This window comes from Protopterus annectens, chromosome 4.part0 (genome assembly GCF_019279795.1).
Source record: "Protopterus annectens isolate FY-2018-M chromosome 4.part0, PAN1.0, whole genome shotgun sequence".
Lineage (NCBI taxonomy): Eukaryota > Metazoa > Chordata > Ceratodontiformes > Protopteridae > Protopterus > Protopterus annectens.
Genome location: NC_056733.1, coordinates 1,103,394,313 through 1,103,414,178, shown reverse-complemented (window position 1 = coordinate 1,103,414,178; position 19,866 = coordinate 1,103,394,313). Strand labels below are relative to the sequence as shown.

Here is a 19,866-nt window from a genome sequence, read left to right as displayed (position 1 = left end):
TGTGCTGCAACTACCCCTTCTTCCCAAGTCTGCTTCTGCAGTCCACCTATCCCAGGTATATCTGAACATGACCCTTTGAGTTGCATTCTGCAGCCAACACCCTGCTATGGGTCACTTCCTGTTACAAAGATTGAAACCAAAGGGAATGTTTGGCTTTTATCAGTAAATAAGTATTAGGCTAGCTGCCATTGCAAGCCATTTTTAGTGTAGCCAGTTTGTTTTCAAAGGTGAGAAATCAAACCCTGTGCCTTGTGTCTGTGAGGTAGACACCATAACAAACCCTGTACCACAGGGACTACAGCTCATGGCTTGTACCAAATGTCAGATCATCTCACCTCAGATGGGACTCAAACCCACAATCCCTGTCTTAGGAGGCCTGTGCCTTATCCATTAAGTCACTGGGAGAGAAGCAGCATGAAGTAAACAAGACAACACGGGTGGCCACCTGTGGTGGTGGAGAGGGATGAAACCTTTAGCTACTGCCCAGACAAGCAGAGTTAATTACAGACTGAGATGTTTGAATGTGTCGGTCGGGAGGATGGATGTGCTCATGCTAAGGGGGGAGAGCAGAAGCAGCTGCATTCAGCAGTATGCCTTTTGAGGAATGGGCAGTGGATGTGGTTTGTAGGTAGGTGGATGATGCACTAAGTGGACTTATGATAGCAGCTGTTAGATGACTGCACAGGAGCATGCACTTGCATAAGGAAAGGTGCAATGGCAGCTGCAGTGATGAAAGTTGCACTTCCCTCACTTAGAGGGGGGACATTTAGAAGCACTCTTGATAGGCAAGATGCAGGTGGGCATAAAACCAACCCTCATGGCTGCCTTAGTGATGGACCAGCTGGACCGGTCTCACCCTTGTAGATCTGGGGATAATTCCAGCAGAGTGTAGAAAAAGATATGTGCCTGCAAGAGAATACGGTCCCTGATGATCAGGGTGTGTTCTTGTCTGTAGTCAAGTGATTACAGATTGCTTGGTAAATAAAAAAGATCCTTCCTTTCTAACCTTTTGTCTGTGTATTAACTGATGTCCTTCTGTTCATCTGTTGCAGTATTCCTGCCATAAGGGGAGTTGCCTGCCAAAGTGAGAACTCAGTGTCAGCCAGTATATCAAAGTCTTGTATTACCTAGGATGCGTGATAACATCTGATGTAGGCCTCTATCAGATGTTGGCCATAAAAGAGATATGTGCTCACCACCCTCAGAATCTCTCTGCCACCAGTCAGATTGCCAGTCCTAGTCATCAGTCTGCTGCCAGAATCGCTTAATTCTTAAAGTTAAGTGCCTCGTTGGGGACACATTTTTGTCTTTTTCTGTTACCATGCCTTTTATTTAGGTTAATGCCATCCAGGAAAGGGAAGTGTGGCTGTGGAAGACAGATTCCAAATAAGGATAGTCACTCCCAGTGCCTCTCTTGTCTCCGGCCCCAACACTACCACAAAAACTGCTCCATTTCTCAGTATTTTGTACCCAAGACCTTGCAAAGTCAGTTATCACCCCTTGCAATCTATGTGGAAAGTCAGTGCCTTAAATTTTTAGGCAGGAGAGCGAGGGAAAGCTCCTCAGACTTGACGACCGAGCCTGTTAAGTGTAAGGCCAAAACACCTAGGCCCAAGGCCGAAGCTGTGCCTCTTGATACAGACGTCTCTCCAGAAGCACATGAGAGCTCGGAGGCACATGCTGTCGTGGATCTGGATCCACAGGCCGAGCCTCTATCGCAGGCTGCCTTGGTACAGGACGTATGCACATCCAGAGAGGCAATACAGACATAGACTCCCGATATCCATGAGGAACCCAGGCTTATTGTGTCGAAAGGCCCCAGGGGAATTACACAGATTGTGATTAGAGAGGAGTTTGACTCAAACTTGGTTGAATGTAGGCCTACGTCCGGCCCGCTTCCTTTGCATCAGATGGATACCCTGGCAAAGAAGAAGCATAAAACTAAACATACCCCCCCCCCCATCTGACCCTCAGAAGAAATGGCAAAATTTCACACAAGGCATGTTTAAAGCCTTCATGGCGCTTAGCTTCCCCTCCTGCCTGGCCTACCTCCCCACAGAAAAGACCTAGGCCTCAGGCCAATTCAGATGAAGATTATTCATATGAGGAGAACAATGAACCACTGGATTCCTCATCTCACGTCCCTTGCCCTTAGATTATGTCTCCCCTGAAGAAGATTCAAATGGAACAGAATCTCCTATGGAGAAAATTTCCTTTGGGTAGACCATTTCTGGATGCAGGACCACTTTAAATAGGAAAGCACAGAGATGTTTGAGGTCCAGAAATGCTATGATCTTCTCCAGGTACAGTCCCCTATCCCTTCAGCCATTCCTCCTGTCATACCAGCCTTTTTTAGATCCCTTTGCATCTACTTCCACTCACCCTGACTCTCAGCCTCCACCTGTAAAAAAGCTGGACTGGTACTACAGAGTACCTAAGGACTGCAGTTTTCTTTTTAAGGACCTAGTAGCAGACCCTTATATGATTTCAGTAGTCTCTGATAAGGCTTCTAGGTCACTTACTTTTACTTCCCTCCTCCCTTCAGACAAGAATATCAGACAGTTGGAGAGGCTGGGCAAGAAAATTTATACCTCAGCCCCCTTAGCCTTCAGAGCTCTGAACTACCAGACCCACGTGACCAAGTATAATCTGGAACTCCTGTCTCAGATTTCCAAGCTTGTCAGACATTCCTGACTCAGAGAACAAGGCCTTGGCATCCTCCCTTGTACTTCCTGTCAGGCAGCCAGACATTCTATTAAATGCAGCTATGATGCTGTAGAGGCCACCTCACGAGCTGCAGCTTCTTCCTTTGCCCTAGGAAGATTCGGCTGGCTAAGGCTTCAGCCCCTCCCTGAGGACATTAAGGCAAAACTAATGGATGGCCCCCATGGACAATTCCGCTCTCTTTGGTAAACCCTCTGCAGAATTATTCAAATCCCTGCAAGAAAAGAGCAAGGAACTAAAAGACCTTAAACACATTTTGATCTCCCGTGTGCTTACATTTCACAGGAATTACCCTGCAAAACAGGTGTTTACATGCAGGCAATCCCGACCCCCAAAACAAAATGACAAAAAAGGCCTAAGAAAGACTCATCAGTTTTCGCCTACATATTCTTCTCAGCTTTTTAAGCAACACTTTCCTGATTGAACAGGTTGCTCCTCATGACTCCTCAAGGAATCTGGCCATCTCTTTCCTCTCTGTGTGCCTTTTCCTATCCCTTCCATCCTGGTAACTCATCATTCAAGATTCTTGGCTGCTAAGCATCCTCAAGAGGGGGTACTTCATGGTCTGGCCCACGATGCCTCCCTTCAGGGTATACCTCAACTGCCAAAAGACAGGAACCTCTTTCCCCCAGTTCTGCAAAACCTGCTAGAACAGGACACCATCAAACCTGTGCCCCCAGGCCAGGAGGGAAGAGGCTTCTATTCATGCTTATTCATAGTTCCCATTAAGGGAAGAAGAGACTCATCCTAGACCTCGCCTATCTCAATGACTTTGTCATAGTTCCCTCATTCAGAATGCTTACTCTACAAACACTATTCTCTCTCATCCTCCATCAGGGATGCTTACCTCCATGTACCCATTCACCCCAGATACAGGAAATTCCTACGCTTCTCTGTGGGATCATCGCACTATCAGTTCTCAGCTTTGCCTTTTGGACTCTCTGCTTCCCTGAGAGTCTTCACAAAATGCCTAGCACTAGTGGTCTCATTTTGCAGACTTCATAATATCCTAATCTTCCCCTACCCTCCCCACTGATAAGGATAGCTGAGCAGTGGATAGGTGGGGCAAAAAAGTGTACATGTCAGCCACTCTAACTTTCAGACCAATTAACTACCAAAGTCAAGTGATTGAATACCTGCTCAAGGACTGAAGCTCAAAGAGTAAGGCTATCACAGGCCTTAGACACCGGAATCTATACAACATATGCAAACTCTAGTGACCCAGACTTCCCAAATAGCTGGACACCATATTAAATTCAGCTATGATGCTGTGGATGCTTCTTTTAGAGCAGCTGCTGCTGACTGTCATCAGGAGATATGCCTGTCTGCAAGGTCAGCCTATCTCTCAAGATTTCAAAACTAAACTCTTAGATTTTCCTCTGAATAATGACTTCCTGTTTGGCTCACAAGCTTCCATTCTTTACAAAGCATTACAGGAACAAGGCAAAACAATGAAAGACTACTGTCAGATTCTTCTTTCCACAATTCCTAGGTACCATAGAAATTATCCAGTAAAATCAACTTCATTTGTTACGAGCGAATCTATGCCTTCTCATAATCAGAGGAAAGCACCTGAGAAAAGATCTCAGGTAAACTTCAGCAGGATACACCGTCTGGGAGGCCTCAGTTTGGTGTAAAGTTCCAGTGACTATATCCCTTCCTTCCCCCTCTACCTCCCAGCCTTAACACCCTCTCTGTCTTCTATTCTGAGAAAGATTAACCTTGAGCAAATGGGTCACTTAGGAAAGGTTCATATGACTTTTTCCCTTCCCTCCCCCTCCACCCCCCCCCCAAAAAAAGAAAACTTTCTCTCTGATATTCTTCGTGTTTCACTGCTGCAGTCATCACATTTGGGTTATCCCTGCCAGGGTACCCCTCGGCTGGCCCGAATACCAGAGACTTAGTATTTCTACGTCGGTTGCTGTCGCTTGAGGACTGACGTCAGGTCGTCAGTGGTATGAAGTAAGGCAGCCAGTGCCATTACATCAGTCTTTCTTGCCATGGAGTCCGAAGCAGAAGCATTTTGCACGAGTGCTTGTCAACCGCTACCTGAGTTTTCATTTCCGAATTGAAGTTCGAAGTCTTCTAAAGCTAAGTACCCGGTTGGGTATCCTTTTTTCTTGCACTAATCAATGTCAGAAAAAAGTTAATAATTGTCTCGACTGTGGAAAGCAAATACCACACAAAGACTTCCACTCTTACTGCGTCACTTGTCTATGCCCAGACCACGATGTCCCCCATTGTCGCTTCTGTACTTTAGGTTCAAAGGTAGGTTCATAGGTAGGTACTAGGCTATCGGCCCAAGGGCCTACGTAAGCCCTAGCCAACAAGGTTCCATGGCTTACGCCACCCAAGAAAGTTTTTTTCCTGTGCCACTATCGAGCAGAGTCACAGAAGTGATCCCCGGGGTGTATTTCCTATTTCCCATCCACTCATCAAAATTTTTCTTGGAGTGCTAATGAAGAACTTTGCTTGACATATAGGTTCATAGGTAGGTAATGCCAGAACTATCCATTGTTGGGCCCTTATTGTAGCCAGATATTTTCGTTTATAGTCCTAGAATTCCGATATGGCTTCGGTAAGCCATCCGACAACAGATCTTCTGAAAAAACTTAAAGATCAAGATAGAGACAGACTGCACAGGTCCAAACCTACCGACGACGCTTCCGTTAAGCTAGTTGTCAGTCCTCTGGTACTCAGTGAGGAGCTTTCGCAGCCCCTGATGCCTGCTTCAGTTGATTCACAGGCCATTACGGAGACCCTTTCAGAGTCTGGTATGCCGCAAAACTCTTCTTTGTCGAAGGATCCTGCAGTCATCTCTACCTTAGATGGGTCTGGAGCCGCTGAGCAGGCACCGGCTTCTGAGGAAGTCCTTCCCACCACCAAATCTTGACACAAACTGACGTCTTTTACGACTACCGTTTTTCCGAAAACAAACGAGTTCCTCAGGCCCAGGGTTCGAACCACACCCAAGAAACCAACTACCCACTCACAGGAGCTGGCTACCTTGCCTCAGTCTCAAATGCTTAAAATGGCGGAAGACCTTATCATGCTGATTAGGGGAAGCCAAGCTACCCCCTCAAAAAGGAAGAGATCTGTCCCCAGTAGTTTTGTTTGAACAAGAGTCAAATTAATCTGATGCATCTGACTATGAAGGCATGCAACCCCTCAACACTTATGAGGATTCTGATGCAGAAGACTCCATTCCTTTAGCCTCTCCCCCAGAGGATTTTTCCTTTGGTGAAATCATGCATACTTTAAGGGAGCATTTCCAATGGGAGTCAGGACTACCCTCGGTCAGACAAGAGACTCGGGGAATTCCTAGATCTTCTGCAACACAGACCCTTGACCCCCACCCCCACCCAGTCCTGCATGTGGTGGATGATAATTTCCTTGAATCCAGCTTGACTCCTGACACCCTACCTCCTGCTCCCAGAAAACCAGACAGGTAATGCAGAGTACCTGACTCACACAAATATCTTTTTAAAAATCCTACAGCTGACCTGAGGTCATTTCTCAAGGGCCTAAAGGGATTAAAGCAACCTCTGTTAAGAATCCCACCCCCTCAGACAGGGATTCCCGAGCACTGGACAGATGGGGTAAAAAAGTATACACCTCAGCTACTCTTGCTATCAGGCCACTAAATTGTCAGTTCCATATGCTTAAATATCAGCAGCATACTTTGGAATTCCTTAAACAAAAAATGTCTATTTTTCCTGCTGGTGCAGAATCTAAACATTTACAAGACTCAATGCATTCTGCAAGTCAAGTAACTAAACGCACTTTGCACTGTGGTTTTGATGCCCCTGAAGCTTCTTGCAGGGCAGCAGTCACTGGATCTGTCATTAGAAGACATGCATGGCTTAAGGAACAACCCCTGCCAGACCATGTCAAATCTAAATTGTTGGATGCACCCTTGCACAAAGATAACTTATTTGGCACTAAGGCAGAAGAGGTCTTAAAAAATGGAAGAAAAAGCAAAATCTATGCAAACAGTTAAAAATTTCTTACAGGTCCAGCCGGCATTGCCCCTCCAAGCAGTGGTCCTTTCCTGCTCTGAGTAAACAGGCCCAGCCTAGGCTCCGTGGAAGCAGACCGCCCCCCCTCCCCCACCAAGACAGCAGCCTCAGGGAATGCAGAGATCTAAGCAGTGGACTACCTCCACTTCAAAATCAGGGAGGTCTAAGCCCACCTCCTTATGGTAAGAACTCACAATGACTCACCTCTTCCCGACCTCCCCTCTGCACACCTTCACTTGCCCCAGGAGGAAAACTCTCCTTTCCCTCAAGCACTTGGGCCACCTTTACCAAGGACCAAATGGGTTCTGAACATTGTGTCTCAGATACAAATTCTCCTTCCGCACCATTCCAACCCCAAAAGGGTTCCCAGGTCTGCCACCAAATCAGTGGGCAGAGGCTCAAAAACAAATCCAGTCCCTGCTCTCTTTGAGGGCAGTAGAGCACTTTCCTGCAGAACAGATAGGCCAAGGCTTCTACTCCAGACTTCTCGTGCCCAGAAGAGAGGGCACCTGGCACTTCATTCTCAATTTATTAATTCTAAACACCTTTCTGGTGATCCCAAAATTCAAAATGCTCACCCTGCACCAGTTGCTACCCATGCTGTCCAAGGATGCCTGGCTAGCCACCCTGGATCTAAAAGAAGCCTACCTCCACATTCCTGTCAGGGAATCATGCAGAAAATATCTCCGCTTCAGGGCGGGATATCAACACTATAAGTTCTCTGCACTTCCCTTTGGCTTATCCACTACTCCGAGCTTTCACAAAATGCCTGGCTCTGGCCATTGCCTTTTGCAGACAAATATTCAAATTTACCCATACTTAGATGGCTGCCTTATTCAGGCAGACAGCCAGGAAAAGCTGCTCAAGCACTTGGCCTTTGTAAGGAATTAACCTCCCTAGGGTACACAGTCAACTAAAAGAAATCAAAACAGGTGCCCACCCAAAGGATAATTTTCCTGGGAGCAAGTCTGGACACAGCATTCCATATGGCATTGCTTACACCAGAGAAACAAATTTTCCTGTCAGTTTACTTCAATCAACTTGGCCACCAGGCCCCATCTTTCTGCAAGGAAAATCCTGCAAGCTCTGAGGTTCATGGCATCTTGCATTCTCCTCATTCCATATGCCAGACTGCATATGAGGAAACTTCAGTGGTACCTAAAGAGCCTTTGGTGTCAACACTCTCATGACCTTGAAACTCTTCTACCTATAATTCCTTGCCTCAGAAAAGAATTTCTTTGGTGAGCAACAGCATGTTCCCACAACAAGGGACTGCCCTTCTCCCCAAACCCAACCGCCCAGACCCTAACCACAGACACATCCGACTACACTTAGGGTGCACATCTGGACGGCCGGTGCATACAGGGCCAATGGAGCCCACAGCAAATCCCCCTGCACATCAGTCTAAAAGCGATGATGGCTGTGCAGCATGCCTTGATAGCTTTCAAACCCCTTCTCTCTCCAGGGATTCTCCTGATCAAAACAGACAACACTACTGTGATGTGGTACATCAACAAGCAGGGAGGGACTCACTTCTACCCTCTATGCAGGCTGCCCATGACCCTTTGACTCACAGCCTCTTCCATGCAACTACACCTGTTAGCACAATACCTACCAAGCTCTTTCAACTCCCTGGCAGAGCAGTTAAGCAGAAACCTTCTGGATCCACACGAGTGGCAACTCAACAGAAGTACTTTCACCCTAATAGTTCAGAAATGCGGAACCCCAAAGGTCAACATCTTTGTCTCCCACACCAACCATCAAGCTCAGCAAAGTTTGCACCAGGGAGCATCACTACATGGCTTGGAAGGTCGAGGCCCTGTCCTTCCCCTGGGTCAGCCTCTTGGTCTGTGCCTTTCCTCCCCATCCACTTATCCCCAGGGTACTGCTCAAAATAAGGGAGGAAAACCAAGGACCATTCTTATAGCTCCAGACTGGCCCTGACAGCACTGGTACTGCTTGCTGCATAGCTTGTCCCCGCTGCCTCCATGGGATCTTCCTCGGATTCCAAACCTGCTAACCCAGAAGGGGAATTCATGCATCCACAGTTGCAGACACTCAATTTGGCAGCTTGGCTTATTCTCTAACCCCGAACCAATCTGCCATTCTCAGTAAACAGGTTCTAGATATCAGTGAGGCCAGACACCCCAGCACCAGAAAGTTTTTATTTGCAGATGAATTGAAAAGGTTCTGCACCTGGATCCAGGCTAAGGGGGCCATTACGGCACAACCCTCTATCCTTCTCATCCTGGATTACTTAGCTGACTACTACACAGTGGTCTCTCTTTCTCCTCTATAAAAATTCATGCCTGTGCTATTTCTGCTCACTTTCCCACTGAGCAGCCACTTTTCTCACACCTTTTGATCAGAGTGGCTAGCAATTTGAGGCCCCCCACAAGGGCAGCAACAACGGCTTGGGACCTTAACTTTGTCTTGGAAAAGCTCACCCTGCCTCCTTTTGAACCAGCTTCTTCTGCAGAGCTAAAATTTCTCTCCTGGAAGACAGCCTTCCTTCTGGCCATCACTACATCCAGAAGCATCTGTTAGCTGCAAGCACTCATGGCTGTGGAATCCTTCATCGTCTTGAATGCAGACCGGGTATCCCTCAGAACTAACCCATCCTTCATGCACAAGGTGGTGTCCAGTGTGGCTCTTAACCAATCCATTCATTTGCCCACCTTCTTTCCTAATCCCCAGAACAAGGGGGAAAGGATTCTCACTCTCTAAATGTGCACAGACAGTTCAGATGCTATCTGGACAGGACTAAATCATTCAGAAAGTCTGATCAATTGCTGGTTAGCTTTGCTACAGGGGTAGAAGGCAAAGCCATCTCCAAGCAAACCATTTCCAAATGGATAGCACACTTCATCAATTTCTGCTACAAACAGCATGGTAAGCCTCCCCCCCCCCAAGGGGGTCAGGACACACTCCACTAGAGCAGCCTCCACCTCTGCAGCCTTCCTCAGAAGAGTCCCCACAAGGGACATCCTGGAGGCTGTCACCCGGACATCTGTTCACACTTTCTTCAAGCATTACTACTTGCCTCTCTTCTCCAAATCCAGGGTAGGGTTTGCCTCTGCAGTCTTGCAGGGCATCCTAGCTTCTTTGACTGCCTCCACCCATTTCCTTAGCTTTGGGAATCTACCCAAAAGTGATGGCTACAACAGTGAAACACGAAGAACATAGTACAGTTGTGTACACTTACCATAAATGTAGATGTTCGAGTGTATTCACTGTTGCAGTCCTGGTTTCCCTCCCTCCACCCCCCCTTTTGTTTTTCTCTTTCTCCTTTGGTTACCTTTCTTTCTTGTTGTTCTCCCTTTCATTACAAGGGTGATATTGGTATTTATTTTCCACCGGTGGGGTTCTTCCACAAGAACATGGCCTCCTACTTTGGGGGCTCTTGACAGGTTAGGGCAAGAAAAACTAATGTAATGGTGTTGGCTGCCTTACTTTATACCACTGACAACCTGACATCAGTCCTCAAGCGACAGCAACTGACGCAGCAATACTAAGTCTCTGGTATTCAGGCCGGCCAAGGGCTACCCTGGCAGAGATAACCCAAATGTGATGACTGCAACCGTGAATACACTTGAACTTCTACATATATGGTAAGTGTACACAGTTGTACTTTTTTCTTTCTGGGAAATGACCTTGAATAAATGGATCCTGAACATAATCAAGGAGGGTTACACTATGACTTGGGAAAGCATTCCCTCTCTGGGGGAATGCCCATGACCACTCACAACCAGATTCACCTCTTGGACCCTTTCATCCAAGACTTGCTATCACAGAGAATCAGAGGAAGTCCCCTTTTCCTTCTTAGGAAAAGGTGTCTATTCTAGAATCTTTCTTGTCCCTAGGAAAGAGGGCCAGTGGAGACCCAGTCTAGACTTTACTTAACTAAACACCTTCCTAAATGTGCCCACCTTCAAAATGTTTTCTTTGCAAACTCTTCTACCTTTCTTTTTCCTCAGGCCTTCCTGATATCCTTGGACCTAAAAGATGCCTATCTGCACATTCCCGTTCACCCTTCCTTCAGAATATTGCCTAGGTTCTTTACTGGATTATCACATTTTCAGTTTACTGCTTTGCCCTTTTGTCTTTCTACATCTCCAAGGATTTTCACAACTTGTTTAGCTCCCATGTGGCCTTTTGCTGCTCTAAGGGCATACAGATCTTCCTTCCATGGATGATGATCTATCCAGGCACTGTGCAAGGGCATCCTCCTCAGGCGTCTTCATTACACTGTTTGTCTACTTACTTTTTTTGGAATGCACCATCAATTTCAAAAAATCCTAGCTCAGTCCTTCCCAGGACTTGACCTTTCTTTGCACTTCCACCATGTATGCCTCTATCCCTCAGGAGAAAGTTACCTCCCTGACCAACTACTTCAGAATACACTCCAGCAAGACTCACTGCATGGCGAGAGAGATTCTCTGGGCTTTGGGGTTTATGGCTGCCACAATTCTTGTGCTCCCTTTTGCCAGACTGCACGTGAGATCAATACAATGGCATCTGAAATCGGTCTGGTCCCAGTAATCAGTTTCTCTTTGCCCAGCATCAAGAAGGAACTTTGTTGGCGGAGCTATTGGGTCACTGTTAACCTGGGCCTTCCATTCACTCCAGCTTCACTCAACCAAATACTGTTCATAGACACTTCGAGGCATGATGTGCTTGGACTGGAGCCCACAAAGTTCAAGGGAGTGGCTTTTCCACCTCCTAAAAGAACACACCAACCTAAAAGCAATGAGGAGTCTTCTACAGGCCCTGCAGACATTCTTATGTCTCTTGAAGCCAGGCAGTCTGCTAGTAAACACAGGCAATACCTCAGTGATGTGGTACTTAAGCAAGCAGGGAGGCACAAGATCCTACCTATTGTGCAAGCTGGCACAGGAGGACTGACATTTAGCTTCCCATCTTGGTCTTACTGTTAACTGCAATTTATATTACTTGTCAGGAGAGCATAGTGGCATACTCTCTAAACAGGGTCCCGCAGTCGGACGGAATTCCAACGTCTTGGTCCGGCGTCAGTTGCTGTCGCTTCTTCCCTGACGTCAGTGCGCCAGGGGTATCTATAATGCATCCGACGCCATTTTCTTCAGTCTTTCTTGCCGCACGGTGCCCGAAGCAGAAGCAGTTCGCAAGTGCTGGTCGGCCGACTCCTAAGATTTTCGAAGTCGAATTTCAAATCCGAAGTCTTCAATAAAGCTAACTACCCCATTGGGGAAACTTTTCTTGCCTCAGACCGATGTCAGAAAAAGTTAACAATTGTATTTCTTGTGAGAAGCAAATACCTCAAAAGGATTTTCATTCTTACTGCATACCTTGCCTAGGCCCAGACCACGACGTCACTGGTTGTCGTTTTTGTGCTAGGTTTAATAAGCGTACTATAAAAAGACGCTTTGATTTCGCACGACACTACTTCGGTAGAAAATTTAACTACACTATGCCATCGGAGCAACCGACTACCGGTGTGCACAAAAAATGCAGGGATAAGGACAGGCAGCCTAGACCCAAGTCAGACTCTGAGGCCTCGGCTGGTCCGGTCTCCGGTTCACCGGTCTTCAGTGAGGCTCCGACACAGCCCCTGACTACCACATATCTTTAACCCGAGACCTCTTTGGAGCTTTTGGCGGAGAGTACTAGGCCGACGCAGCCATTTTGTTTAGCCCCTACCTACGACACTGCTGATAAAGATGTCGGTGCTGCAGAAACACCTTCGGTTTCTGAAGGCGTCTTCAGACCGACGACGCTCACCATAAAAACGTATCCTAAGACTAAGACTCCTATTAAACCTAAAAAGACTGCACTTCAGTCTCCAGTTCAAGGCCCCATGCCTAAGAAACAGATGCTCAAAATGGCTGAAGATTTGATCTCTTTAGTCAGGGGTTCCCAACCTCCACCTGACAAAAGGCCTAGACGAGGAAGATTGTGCCTCCTCTGAACAAGTGTCTATTTCCTCAGGCTCCTCTGAGGACCAAGATTACTCTTTCTCCCCTTATGAAGATTCTGATGCTGAGGATTCTGTTCCCTCAACTTCTCCTCCTGAAGATTGCTCCTTTGGGGAAACTTTACACACTATGAGGGAACATTTTCACTGGGAAGGTCAGAACTACTCTGACTCAAAGAAAAGGCTCAGAGAGTTTCTTTTACTCCCCCAGCACAGACCACTTGCCATCCCCCCAGTTTTAGACATTGTGGATGACGTTTACTTAGAATCCAGTCTGAACCCAGATTCTCTGCCTCCTGCTCCAGCCAAACCTGACAGATACTATAGAGTGCCTGATTCCCACAAATTCCCAGGGTCCCAAAGGGGCTAAGGCTTATATGGCAAAAAATCCTGTACCCTCTGAAAGGGACTCCAGAGCACTAGACAGGTGGGGGAAAAAGGTTTACACCTCAGCCACTCTAGCTATGAGGGCACTAAATTGCCAATTTCACATGCTAAAATATCAGCAATTTCTAATGTCTCAGTTAAAACAAAAAATGAGCACACTCCCTCAACAGTCTGAATTGAAAGAAATGCAGGATCTGTTGCATGCAACTAAACAGGTGGGGGCAAACATACTTTACAATGTGGGTTTGATTCTTTGGAGGCTTCCTGCAGAGCAGCTGTCACTGGGTCTGTTATACGTAGGCATACTTGGTTAAAGGAACAAACTCTGCCTGATCATGTTAAAGCAAAGCTTCTAGATGCTCCCTTACAGCAGGATGTTCTTTTTGGAGTTAAAGCAGATGAAGTCTTAAAGAAAATGGAGGATAAGGCAAAATCTATGCAGACAGTCAAAGATTTTCTATAGGTACAGCCCCCTCGCTTCAGCAGAAATTGGCCAACAAAAGATTGGTCCTTTCCAGCTACTGACTGACCACAGAGGGGCAAATACAGATGTCCAAGAGGCAGAGTACAGCCAGAAGCCCATTACAAACCTCAACAATGGGGCACTGCAACACAGAAGGGAGGAGAAGACGGGTCCCAAACTACCAGAAGGCAAACTCAATGACTTGCACCTCATCTGGCCAAGCAACACTCTCTTGGCAGCCCCCTTGGGAGGAAAACTCGCACTTTTTTCAGACAACTGGCACATTGTCACAAAGGACAAATGGGTACTAGACATAATTTCATGAGGATACAGATTCCATTTTCACACCTTGCCAATGAAAAGAGGAATGCTAAACCTGCCACAAAATCAATGGGCAGAGGCACAAAAACAAATTACAGCTCTCATAGACATGAGAGCCATTCAACTGGTACCTACTCCAGAGCAAGGCCAAGGATTTTACTCAAAGTCTTTTTCTAGTTCCCAGAAAGGACAATGCCTGGAGACCAATTCTGGACCTTTCAATTCTAAACACCTTCTTACAAGTACCCAAATTCAAGATCTTCCCATGTTGGGCAAGAAAGCATGGCTAGTAACGTTGGACCTCAAGGAGGCATACCTGCATGTCCCTATCAGACAAATTTGCAGAATATACTTCCGTTTCATTGCAGGTTCAACCCATTACCAATTCTCTGCACTGCCTTTTGGCTTATCTACTGCGCCTAGGGTCTTCACAAAATGCCTGGCACCAGTAATTGCATACTGCAGACAAAGAGGAATTCAAATATACCCATACCTAGACGACTGCCTCATCCAAGCAGAAAGCAAGGACATCCTCTTACAACATCTGGCTTTTGTAAAACATCTAAGTTGCCTGGGGTACGCAGTAAATGAAAAGAAGTCAGAGCTAGTACCCTCACAAAATATGACATTCCTGGGTGCCAGCTTGAATACAACGGCCCAGAAGGCTTATCTGACGCCAGACAAACAACTACAACTGACTCAATATTTCAAAACAATGGCAACAAAGACCCAGCTACCTGCAAGAAAAATTCTGCAGGCCTTGGGCTTCATGGCATCTTGCATACTACTAATACCATTTGCAAAGCTGCATATGAGGAAATTACAGTGGTACCTAAAAAGCGTATGGTCTCAACACAGCCACAGCTTGGACACAATGATATCTCTCATTCCTTGCCTACAACAGGAGTTTCTATGGTGGTCACAGGCATGTCACCTCAACAAGGGTCAGCCTTTCACCTTGCCCCCAGCTAGGCAAACTGTGACAACAAATGCATCGGACTACGCCTGGGGGGCACACATGGCAGGACAGTGCGTTCAAGGCGTATGGACTGCAGATCAAAGGAATCTGCACATCAATCAAAAAGAGATGCTAGCTGTACAGAATGCTTTGACAGCCTTCAAGAATCTATTACATCCAGGTCAACTTACAATAAGTATGGACAACACCACAGTAATGTGGTACATAAACAAACAAGGGGGTACACACTCCTACCCTCTATTCAGGCAAGCAATGACCTTGTGGAGCACAGCTCTGGCTTATCAAGTTCAGTTACAAACTCAATTCCTGCCAAGACAAAAGAACACATTGGCAGACGACCTCAGCAGATACATCATGGAGCCCCATGAGTGGAAACTGGATCCACAAGTATTTGCAATGATAACTCAAAAATGGGGCCTTCCAGACATAGACCTGTTTGCCAGTCCTCAAAACTATCAACTAACAAAATTTTGTACAAGGACACTTCACCATCAAGCTTGGAAAGTGGACGCACTCTCATTCAGTTGGAAAACCTGACAGTATATGCCTTCCCTCCATTGTCTCTCCTCACAAAGGTGCTTCTGAAAGTCAGAAAGGAGAGACCACGACTGATACTCATAGCCCCAGACTGGCCACGCCAGCACTGGTACCCACTATTGAGGAATATGGCCCAGGGCCCACCTTGGATTTTACCACAAATTGCCCATTTGCTCACACAGCAAAACAATCAGATTCTTCACAGCCAGCTTAAAACCTTAAATCTGGCTGCATGGCAGATCACCTAAGCATCCAGCCAGCTCCTCTTTCCCAAGCAGTTATGGATGTTATTCTGGAAGCTAGGAGGCCCAGCACCAGGAAGGCCTACTCGGATAAATGGAAAAGGTTTTGCGCCTGGAACCAAGCTAAAGGCCAAAACACACTTCAGCCTCACATGCCTCAGATTCTACAGTACTTAACTGAGATGTTGCACAAAGGACTTTCTTTTTCTTCCATTAAAATCCATGCATCAGCTATTTCAGCCCACTACAACACGGATCCACCCTTATTTTTGCATCCACTTCTAAGGCAGTTCCTCAGAGGGGCAAAAAACATTAGCCCCCCCCCCCCCAGGAGAGCACCTACACCAACATGGGACCTCAATTTTGTTCTGGAAAAACGCTACCTTCCCTTTGAACCAGCTTTCTCTGCAGATCTACAGTTTCTATCATGGAAGACTGACCTGCTGCTAGCAATAACTTCAGCTAGAAGAGTCTCAGAGCTGCAGGCACTATTGGCAGTGGAACCTTTCCTCATTTTCCATCAAGACAGAGTGTCTCTACGAACTAATCATTCCTTCATGCCTAAGGTGGTTTCCAGTGTGGCTTTAAATCAAACTATCCACTTTACCCACCTTCTTCCCAAATCCACAGAACAAAGGAGAAAGACTCCTGCATTTCTTGGGCATTCACAGACAACTTCATTACTACTTGGATAAAACTAAGGCTTTCAGAAAATTTGACCATCTCTTTGTATCCAATGCTACAGCTTCACAAGGGAAGGCTATATCAAAACAAACCATTTCCAAATGGATAGGACATTGCATTCGTTTTTGCTATACCCATCATGGAAAACCAGTTCCTGCTACCATTAGGCTCCACTCTACCAGGGCAACAGCTACATCTACAGCCCTCCTCAGGGGGATTCCAACCAAGGAGATTCTGGAAGCTGCAACTTGGAGTTCAGTACACACATTTACCAAACACTATCACTTGCCACTTTACTCTAAGACTAGAGCTGGCTTCGCCACTGCAGTTCTGCAGGGCCTTTTAGCCTCCTCTAACCCTCTATAACTCCTCCACCCATCCTTAGCTTTGGGATTCTACCCAAGTGTGATGACTGCAGCAGGGTAACACGATGAACATAGTACAGTTTTGTACCTACCATAAATGTAGATGTTCGAGTTTACACCCTGCTGCAGTCCAGGTTACCCTCCCTCCATCTCCTCTGATCTAACTGGCTAAATCTCTACAGTACCTTCTTGATGTATTTGCTTATAGCTGGAGGGATTTTGCGTTTGTGCAAAAATTACTTAATTTGGTACTAATTACTGACCACCTTTTTGGGGGCACCTGACATCTGGGGCAAGAAAAACTGAAGAAAATGGCGTCGGATGCATTATATATACCCCTGGCGCACTGACGTCAGGGAAGAAGCGACAGCAACCGATGCCGGACCAAGACTTTGGAATTCTGGCCGACTGCGGGACCGCCTGATGACAGGATAACCCAAGTGTGATGACTGCAGCAGGGTGTACACTCGAACATCTACATTTATGGTAGGTACAAAACTGTACTTTTCTGCTATTCACACCATGCTAAGACTTTGCCCTCCTGTCTAAAAGCACATTCCACTTAAGCAGTGACTTCATCTGGCGCCTTCTCCAAAAGTGGGATACCAGATCTTTTTTTAGAAAGTGTGACTTAGTCCTCTGTCCACACCTTTACTAAACAATATAAGTTAGACACTTTCTCCAGGTCCAGGATGGCTTTTGTCTGAACAGTTTTATTTGGCTTCCTAGATTCTACTGCCTCTGTTTAGCTTTCACCCTATTTCCTCGTTACAGCTCTGGGAATCGCACATTTGTTGTGAACACTGCACCAGTGATTTTTAGTCAGGACATAATACAGTGATGTTAGAACTTACCATAACAGTAGATGTCCTACTGATCACTGTTGCAGTATTCCTTCCCTCCATCCTTATCCCCCTTCTGTGCTCTTTCTCACAAATAACACAGATATACACACGTACACATTCTGCCACTTTACTGCAGCACTCCTGAGGGGAGTTTACTTACCTTTTCAAACTGTGCTCCTCCTTGCTGACCCAGTTTCCTGTATCAGTTGTCTTCAGGCTACTGGCTTGGAGGCATTCTGAGGTTCTCATGCGTATGCATGTCTGTATACAGACAGGTTGAGGTCATTGTCTGGATGTAAGCCCTCGGAAAGTAAAGTTTTGATACCCTGGGCAGACTTCAGCAGATGAGAACTTATTTGTTATGAGCACTATAATAGTGGTCAGTAGGACATGTACTGTTATGTTAAGTTCTTAGACAGCTGTACTTTATCTCAGCACCCATGAATGTGCCAGGACAACTTGGCATCCATCATTAAGGAGGTAACAAATCCACAGACCGGTAGGATATGGCTTTAGTGATCTTGATACTTGTCTTCCAGGGTTTTAGGTTGACCTAGCAGAAGAGCTGCTTTGCCATTCTGGACCCAGCAAATTTAAACTTCAGATGTTAAGTTGTCTATCTCGCCTTCATTCTTGCTGGATGGGTTCGGAGCCGACCTCGGCTCGCCACTCTAAAAGCTCGAGAGTTGGTTCCACGGCTCCCTTATATCCCACAATGCTAGGCGAGAGTTACCTCAGATCTCGTTTGCCGCTACAGCTTCGAGGTTGGTTTTTCTACCGGTTCTTGGTGAGTACACTTTTCTTGTGAAATTAGTCTGTCAAAACCCCTTTAATTTTAATATTTTTGCGTAAGTCCCTTAGTTAGAGTAAATTTTTCCTTCCAAAAAATTTCGTTTTTCCCTTAAGAACCTTAGGTTCTTCCCTTGGGCCTACAGGCCTTTCCTTCCCTAGTGGAGTGTGTGTATTATTTTATTTTAAAATCCTAGTTACTGGGTTTTATTTAATTTAACTTGACAGGGTGTAACTAGTGTGTTTGTGTGTGTGTTTTGTGTACACCTGTTTTAAAAATGTCTAAAGAAGCAGGTTCTTCCGATTCAAGAAGTGTGATGCGTGCTGTCAGAAAATGTCTCTGACAGACGCTCACACTTCTTGTGTCTACTGTCTGGGCCTGCAGGACTCCTGTGCTGTGTGCCATGGCTTCAGCCCCAGGGTCTTGCAGGAAAGAAAGAATAAACTGATTCTTAGAGGCTTACTCAAGCCAGGATTCTGTCTGTTTCAACAGGGAAGAAGTCTCAGTCCACAGTTCAGGTCACCATCTCTATCTCCCTGCTGTCTGAGCAGGCTATCGGATCATGACCTTCAGAGGGTAGTGAGTCGGCACTGGCCCAGATGCTTCAGAGCCCGACTCATCAGTCGATGCCTGCCCCGTCCATCAACATATTCCTCCTCGACTCTATTGAGCTCGAACCGAGACTGGGGGTGAGTGGCATCGACCCTTGTGTGCTGAGGGGGTTCTTAGCTTCCTCAGGGGGGGACCTCTGGGCCTGACAGGGGTGCATTGGTCATGCGGGTGTGTTAGAGCCTGGCTCTACTCCACAGTCGCCTCATCCCGGACCGCAGAGAGCCAACTCCTCAGGAACCCCTGTGGGGATCTCATCCTTAACACATTGACTCACCTGAGTCCATCACATCAGACACAGATTTGGATGATTCTGAGGGTTCCCCTCTGAAGATGTCTCATTTGCAGACATTCTGGAGATCCTGAAACAGAGGGGAAATTGGCCAGCCCTCAAAATCTGTGTATCTTGAGGCGTTTGGCTCTCCTTCCACCTCCTGGGTGTCCCCCTTTTGACCCCCCATGCAGGTGGTTGCTAAGGGCTCCTGATTCGTGGACCCCACTCCCAGGAGACCCTCCAAGTTCATAACAGCTCCAGCAGACAAACAGTTTTTAACAAAAGGAGTTTCTGTGGATGCTATGGTGGTGGCTGCTGCCACGAAGAAGGAGCTAGCTGATCCTTCAGTACCTGTCCATCCACCTAACAAGGAGTAGGTCCATGGACAAGCGGATGTTCTCATCAGCGATTTACCATGCTCGCTGAACTACCTGTGCCATTCAAGATAAGATGAACACGCAGCTGGCTACCCTTAACTCCATAACCAACTCCTCCATGCCTTCTTTCTTACGCTGCTGATGGAGCGAGCAGAGGGACAGGTGTGTGGCTCCGCCTTACGTGGCATGCCTGGATGCGGCTATGCACTTCAAGGCTTTCACGAACTCCCGTTTGATGGATCATCTCTCTTGGTCCTCAAGTGAAAGAAACCTTGACTAGGTGCTAGACTGATGGCA

General features: G+C 46.6%; 1 protein-coding gene across 1 annotated transcript in view; it reads left to right on the top strand.

Annotated features, from left to right (window-relative positions):
- DIAPH1 (diaphanous related formin 1) overlaps positions 1–19,866 on the top strand; it is a 2,838,381-nt gene that overhangs the window by 972,003 nt on the left and 1,846,512 nt on the right. The gene's annotated exons all lie outside the window — the stretch shown is intronic.